We start from the raw sequence: 7726 nt of genomic DNA, 5'->3' as shown, positions 1-7726 counted from the left end.
AGGTTCTGCTTTCAATTCTTTGGAGGGATATATCCAGAAGTAGAATTGCTGGATCACACGGCGATTCTATTTTTAAATTTTTGGCAAATTCTATTTTTTAAAACTTTTTGTTTTGGCTGCACCATTTTACATTTCTACTGACGCTGTACAATTTCTCTACATCCTCACCAACACATGTTATTTTTGTTTTGTTTCTCAATAATGGCCATTCCAATACATGTAAGGTGGTATCTTATTGTGGTTTTGATTTGCATTTTCCTAATGATTCATGATGTAGAGCGCCATGAATACTGTACTTAACCTTTAGTACAATTCTTTGGAGAAATGTCTATTAAAATCCATTCCCATTTTGTACTTGGGTTTTGTTGTTGAGTTTTAGGAGTTCTCTATATGTTTTGGACATTGATCTTTTATTAGGTAAGTAACTTGCAAATATTTTCTCTTATTGTCTGAGATGATCTTTTATCCTGTTAGTTGTGTCCTTTGGTGTAGAAACATTTAAAATTTTTTTAAAGTTCAATATGTCTATTTTTTTCTTTGGTTGCCTGTGCCTTCGGTTTCACATCCAGGAAATCGTTGTCAAATCCAATGTCATGAAGCTTTTCCTTATGTTTTCTTCAATGAGTTTCATAGTTTTAAGTCTTAGTCTTTGATCCATTTTGAGATAATTTTTCTTTATATTGTAAGGTAAGTGTTCAATTTTAGTCTCGTGCATGTGGATATCCAGCTTTCCCAACACCATTTGTTAAAAAGATTGTCCTTTCCTCACAGGTGGTCTTGTAACTTTTGTTGAAAATTATTTGTCCATATATATGATGGTTTATTTCTGAACCATCTGTACGATTTCACTGCTATTTATGTTTGTTTTTATGCCAGGAACACAGTTTTGATTATTGTAGCTTTGAAGTAAATTTTTACACCAAGAATTCTGTATCTTTCAATCTTTCCTTTCCTTCTTTTTCAATATCATTTTGACTAGTCATATGGTCCCTTGCAATTCTATATGAATTTTAAGGTTTATTTATTTTTACATAAAAACACTATTGACATTGACAGGATTGCATTGAATATGTAGATCATGTTGGGTAGTATTAACACCTTAGCAATGTTAAGTCATCCAATACAAGAATATAGATTGTTTTTCCATGTATTTATGTCTTTTCTATGAGCCATAGAATAAATTATCGATGAGATAATTTATGTCTTTTCTATGAGACATAGAATTAAAGTTACCTATGAGACAATTTTAGTTCTTTCTTTCTAATTTGATTGCCTTTTCTTTTTCTTTCTTTTTTTTTTTTTTTTTTTTTTTTTTTTTTTTTTTTCCTTAATTGACCTGGCTAGGGCTTTAAGTACTATGTTGAATAGAAATAGCATAGGTGGACATCCTTCTCTTGTTCCTGATCTAAGAGGAATAGCTTTTAGTCTTTTACCATTAAATCTAATAGCTGTGGATTTTTCATATATGACTTTTATCATGTTGAGGTAGTTTTCTTCTATTTCTAGCTTGTTGAGTGTGTTTGAATCGTCAAAGGGTATTACATTTTATTAAAAGCTTTTTCTGTATTAATTGAAATGATCATATGTTTTCCCCTTCATTTTGTTGATGTTGTGTTGTATTAGTTGGGATTCTCCAGAAAAACAGAATTGATAGGATATCTCTAAATATAGAAGAAGATTTATTTCAAGAAACTGGCTCATGTGATTATGGAGGCAGGTAAGTCCAAAATCTACAGGGTGGGCTTGGAATTTAGAGACCCAGAGAAGAACCAGCACTACAGTTCAAGTCTGCAGGCTGTCAGGCTCAGGACACAGGAAAGAACAAATACTGTAGTTCAAGTCTGAAGTCTGTCTGCTAAGAATTTCCTCTTGCTTGGGGGAGGTTTATTTTTTATTCTATTCAGGCCTTCAATTAGTTGGGTAAAACTCATCCACATTATGAAGGGCAATCTGCTTTATTAAAAGTCCATCAATTTAAATGTTAATCTCGTCTAAAAACACCCTCACAGAAATATTCAGAATAATGCTTGCCTACATACCTGGGCAGCATTATTCAGCCAAGTAGACACATAACATTAACCATTACAAGTGTATTAATTACATTGATAGATTTTCAGATGTTGAACCATCCTTGCATTCCAGGACTACATCTCATGTTGTCATAGTGTATTATCCTTTTAATATGCTGCTGAGTTTGGTTTGCTCGTATTTTGTTGAGGATTTTTGTATTAATGTTCATAAGGGACAATAGGCTATAGTTTTCTTATAGTATCTTTGTTTCCTTTTGGTATCAAGACAATGCTGGCCTCATAGAATGTGTTAGGATGCTTTCTCTTCTTCAGTTGTTTGGAAGAGCTTGAGAAGGATTAATGTTAATTCTTTTTAAATGGTAAAATTCACCAGTAAAGCCGTCTGGTACAGCTGTTTTCTTTGTTGATTACTTACTCAGTCTCCTTACTAGTTATGAGTCTATTCAAATTTTCTATTTCTTAATGATTAAGTTTTGGTGGATTTTACATTTCTATCTATTTGTCTATTTTATTTAAATTATTCATTTTTTCAAATAATTGTTCATTGTGTTCTCTTATAATCCTGTAGAATTGGTAGTAATGTCTTCAGTTTCATTACTTATTTGAGCTATTTAAATCTTCTTTCTTTTCTTGTGGTCAGTCTAGCTAGTGGTTTGTCAATTTCATTAGTTTATTTAGAAGAATCAACTTCTGATTTTGTTAATTTTCTCTATTTTCTATTATTTATTTTAGTTAACTGTGCTCTTATTTTTATTATTTCATTCCTCCTACTAGCTTTGGGTTTAGTTTTTTCTTTTTTGCTACTTAATTTGTAAGGTTAAGATGTTTATTTGAGATATTTTTATTTCTTATTTCTTTTGCTTAAAGTTGTTACAACTTTTATTTATTCTGTTTCAATGTAAGTGTTTATAGCTATTAATTTCCCTTTGGCACAGCTTTTGTGGTATCTTATAAGTTTTTGTTTTCATTCATCTCTAAATATTTTATAATTACCCTTGTGATTTCTTCTTTGATCACTGGGTTGCTTAAGTATATTGTTTAATTTTCACCCATTTGTGATTCTTTTTGATTTTTCTAACTTCATTCATTTTATTGATTTTTAACTTCTGTTATTGATTTCTAACTTCATTCTATGGTGGTTAGAAAAGACAGGTTGTATAATATCTTAGTCACGTAAGATCGATTGAGGTTTAATTTATGGTCTAACATTTCCTAGAGAATGTCCCATGTGCTCTTGAGAACCATGTGTATTCTCACTGGTGTATGTTGGGGGGTGAGGGGCTAGGGGAGGGACAGTGGGGCACAGGGAGGTTGGGGAGGGATAACACTGGGAGAAATGCCTGATGTAGGTGATGGGGGGATGGAGACAGCTAAATCTAGCAGACATTCATATACAGAACACTCTCCAACAATAATAGAATACACATTTTTCTCTTTTCTTTTTTTTTTTTAATTGTACTTTAAGTTCTGGGATACATGTGCAGATCTTGCAGGATTGTTGCATAGGTACACACATGCCATAATGATGTGCTGTTGCATTCGGTTTGCCAGTATTTTATTGAAGGTTTTGGCATTGATGTTTATCATGGATATTGGCTAGAAATGTTCTTTTTTTGTGTGTGTCTCTGATGGGTTTTGGTATCAGGATGGTGCTGGTCTCATAAAATGAGTTAGGGAGGATTCCCTCTTTTTGTATTGTTTGGATAGTTTCAGAAGGAATGGTACGAGCTCCTCTTTTTACATCTGGTAGAATTCAGCTGTGAACCCATCTGGACCTGGACTTTTTTTAGTTGGTAGATTATTAATTGCTGCCTCAACTTCAGACCTTGTTATTAGTCTATTCAGGGATTCAGCTTTTCCTGGTTTAGTCCTGGGAGGGTGTAAGTTTCCAGGAATTTATCCATTTTTTCTAAATTTACTGGTTTATGTGCATAGAGTTGTTTGGAGTAATCTCTGATGGTAATTTGCATTTCTGTGGAATTGGTGGTGATATCCCCTTTATCATTTTTTATTGCATCTATTCAATTGTTCTCTCTTTTCTTTTTTTTTTTGTCTAGTGGTCTAATCTATTTTGTTGATCTCTTCAAAAATATAGCTCCTGGATTTATTACTTTTGTTGAAGGGTTTTTTGGTGCTTCTATCTCCTTCAGTTCTGCTCTGATTTTAGTTATTTCTTGTCTTCTGCTAGCTTCTGAATTTGTTAAAAATATGGAATCCTCCACAAATTTGCATGTCATCCTTGTGCAGGGGCCATGCTAATATTCTCTCTATCATTCCAATTTTAGTATATGTGCTGCTGAGGTGAGCATGACTTAGAGAAAACTTTTGAGAGCAGTACTATGAAATTCTTTCACTCTTTTCCCAGATACCTCAAATGTGAACATTTATCATGTTTGCTTTATTATTCTTTCTATCTATCTGACTTCCTCTGTCTCTTTTCTCCATGCCCCAAGCTTCAGTGTCTTAAAAGACAAGGACATCCTCTTGCATAACCATAGTACTATCTTCAAAATCAGTAAATTAATATTAATACAATAGTGTTAGTTAATCTACAGACCTTCCTCAAATTGTGCTAAGTATCAATAGAATCTTTTATAACAAAACAAAAACATTTCCTGATTCAGGATTTCATCCAGGGTTGTGAATTACATTTAGTTACCATTTCTTTCTTCTCCTTGAATCTGGAACGTATTCTTCAGTCTTTCTTTAATTTTCATGACATTTATATATTTGAGGAGTATAAGACAGTTATTTTGTAGAATGTCACTTAATTTAGTTTTGTCTGATATCCCTTTTGATTAGATTTAGTTGATATGCTTTTGGCAGGAATACCCCAGAAATGTGCATACATCTTTCTCAGTATATGATATCAGGAAGGAAATGATGCCTACTTGTTCCATAATTGGTGTGTTAAGACCAATTGATTTTTCCAAAGTGAAAAACTTAAGAGGAAATCATCAAGTAGGAGGTCTGTTCTTAAAAGTGAGCGTTCATGTAACTGGTGGAATCAGGTTTCCCTTTAGACATTCTTCATTCCTATCCTCCATTTACCTTATTTGTGCCGTGAGGGAAGGATTATGCATGCAAGAAGTGATGGTTACGCCCATAGGTCAGGCCTGAGCTCTGACCCAGGAATTGTGTAAGATGAAGATTCTGCTTTTCTGCCCAGCTCCTTGATTCAGAGGAAGTTGGGAAACAGGGAGGTGGCATAAGGACAGTAATGTCCCTCTAGCAGAGTCTGCTTTATCCAGCTCTGGTTGAGACATAGGTTAACGAACCCAGTGGGATCTATGCCTATCTATGTAGCTTTTGCCTTCTTTGGCTATAGACTAGGCGTTCCAGCTTCCATGTTGTATGTTTGTGGTTTACAAATGCAGTGCTGCCCATAACCACTCTTAGAAGAATATCATGTGAAGTTGTAAAAATCACTTAAACCCTTAAATCCTAGTTTCTTCATCTGTAAAATGGTGGTCCTAATACTTTCTAGTGTAATTATGATAATTAAATGATATAATTAATATAGAATACAGCAAGCACCTAGAATACATAAATGTTCAATAAATATTACTATTAATATTAGTGGTAGTAACTAAACAGAAGTCTGCACTATAAGTTAAGGAATCTGAGTTTGACTTTCAACTTAACTTCTCCCTGGCTTAGTGAATTTAGCCAATTATCTGATCTCTGAGCCTTGGTTTTCTTGTCTGTAAATTAAGGCTAATAATATTGTTCATAGCTACCCCCCCCAAATTGTTGGTAGGAAGGAGTGATCTAACACGTGTGAAAACCATTTGCACAGTGGAAGAATTTTGTAAATAAGAGTGGATGCTTACATCCATCTCTAACCATGCTGGGCTACACATCCATGAAAATTGTCTGGGTTTAGCTCATACTAATGGGGCTGGAAATGACCATTGGTTCTAAGAACCACCAGGAAAACCACTACATTTTGTCCTTTGTCCCTCCTGTAGATCCTGACTGTCTTTTAAGTTTGGCCCCAGAATGACCCCTGGAATGCCTTTGGTGGTCCCTATCCACCTGGTGGCGGATAGCCTGCTTGCTGTGGTGGTGTGCCTCTATAGTCTCATTGCCTATGTGGGAGGCTGCTAGGCCATGTGGGTCCCCTAGGCCCTGCAGAGCTCCACCACTGACACTGCTCAGGTCATTCCATTGACCATGAGGTGGGGAAGGGTCTTCTCATCTGTGTAGTTGATATTGTTAGGCTTCATCACAATTTCTTACAAATCCATGGTACCAGTTGGTCTCAACCTTGGCTGCACATTGGCTGTCACCTGGTGTGTTAGCTGGATTTCATATATATATTTATATTTCTCTTTCTGTGGAATTACACACACACACACACACAAATATATGAGAGGTTAATTTATTTAAAGAATTGGTTCATGTGGCTGTGGTGGCTAACAAGTCCAAACTCTATAAAACATACCAATAGACTGGAAGTTCACATGAGTTGATGTAGTCTTGAGTCCCAAATTTACAGAGCAGGCTACCATGCTGAAAACTCAGGAACAATTTCCATGTTGCAATCTTGAGACAAAATTCTTTCTTTCTTTCTTTAGAAACCTCAGTCTTTCTCTTTAAGGCCTTTAACTTGGATGAAACTCACTCACATTGTGGAGGGTACTTGCCTTATTCCTTGTTTACTGGTTCAAAGGTTAATTACATCTAAAAATACTTTCACAGCAAGCAACATTTAAATTGGTATCTGACCAAACAACTGGGCACTATAGTGTAGCCAAGCTGGCCACATAAAATTGGCCATTACATCTGATTCTTTAAAAAATACCAGACTGGAACCCTGATGAGTCATTTTGGGATTTTCCAGCTTTCTGTTACTGATTTCTAGTTTAATTCCATTTTGGTCTGAGAGCAGACATGTATAATTTATATTCTTTTAAATTTGTTATGGTGTGTTTTATGACTCAGAATGTTGTCTATGTTTAATTTTCTATGTGAGTGTGAGAAGAATGTATATTTAGCCTTTTTTTGGATGAAATAGTCTATAAATGTCCATTATATCTAGTTGATTGATGGTGTTCTTAAGATCGATTATGTTCTTATGATTTTCTGCTTGCCAAATCTATTCATTTTTGATAGAGGGATGATATGGCTTGAATGTTTTGTCCCCATTAAATCTCATATTGAAATGTGACCTCCAGTGTTAGAGGTGGACATGGTAGAAGGTGTTAGAATCATGGGGGTGGATCCTTCGTGAATAGCTTGATGCCATCCCATGGTAATTAGTGAGTTTTTGCTCTGGTTGTTCATGTGAGAGCTGGTAGTTTAAAGAAGCCTGGCACTTTTTCCTTGCTCTATTGTTTCCTTGTTTGCTCTCTTGCTTCCTCTTGTCTGCTCCCCCTTAACCTTCTAAACCATAATTGTAAGTTTCCTGAGGCCTTTACCAGAATGAGATGCTGGCACCATGCTTCCTGTACATCCTGCAGAACCCTGAGCCAATTAAACCTCTTTTCTTTATAAATTATCCAGTCTTAAGTATTTGCTTATGGCAATGCAAAGAGACTAACACAGAAAATTGGTGCCAAAGAATGGAGAGTTGCTATAAAGATACTTGAAACTGTGGATTGGCTTTGGGTCTGGGTAATGGGCAAAGGGTGGAAGAGTTTAGAGGGCTCAGTCACAGGGGTGGAGGGTTGGAAGAGCTTATAGGTTGGAAG

General features: G+C 35.2%; 1 non-coding gene across 1 annotated transcript; it reads right to left on the bottom strand.

Annotated features, from left to right (window-relative positions):
• Positions 1-4232: 4232 nt before the first annotated feature.
• Positions 4233-4339, bottom strand: LOC119468694. The gene has a single exon (XR_005197446.1). It is a non-coding gene; the product is annotated as a U6 spliceosomal RNA (small nuclear RNA).
• Positions 4340-7726: the final 3387 nt, after the last annotated feature.

This window comes from Cebus imitator, unplaced genomic scaffold (assembly GCF_001604975.1).
Source record: "Cebus imitator isolate Cc_AM_T3 unplaced genomic scaffold, Cebus_imitator-1.0 Scaffold475, whole genome shotgun sequence".
NCBI classification, from domain to species: Eukaryota; Metazoa; Chordata; class Mammalia; order Primates; family Cebidae; genus Cebus; species Cebus imitator.
The sequence above is the reverse complement of the archived record's forward strand: the minus strand, read 5'-3'. Positions and strand labels throughout refer to the sequence as shown.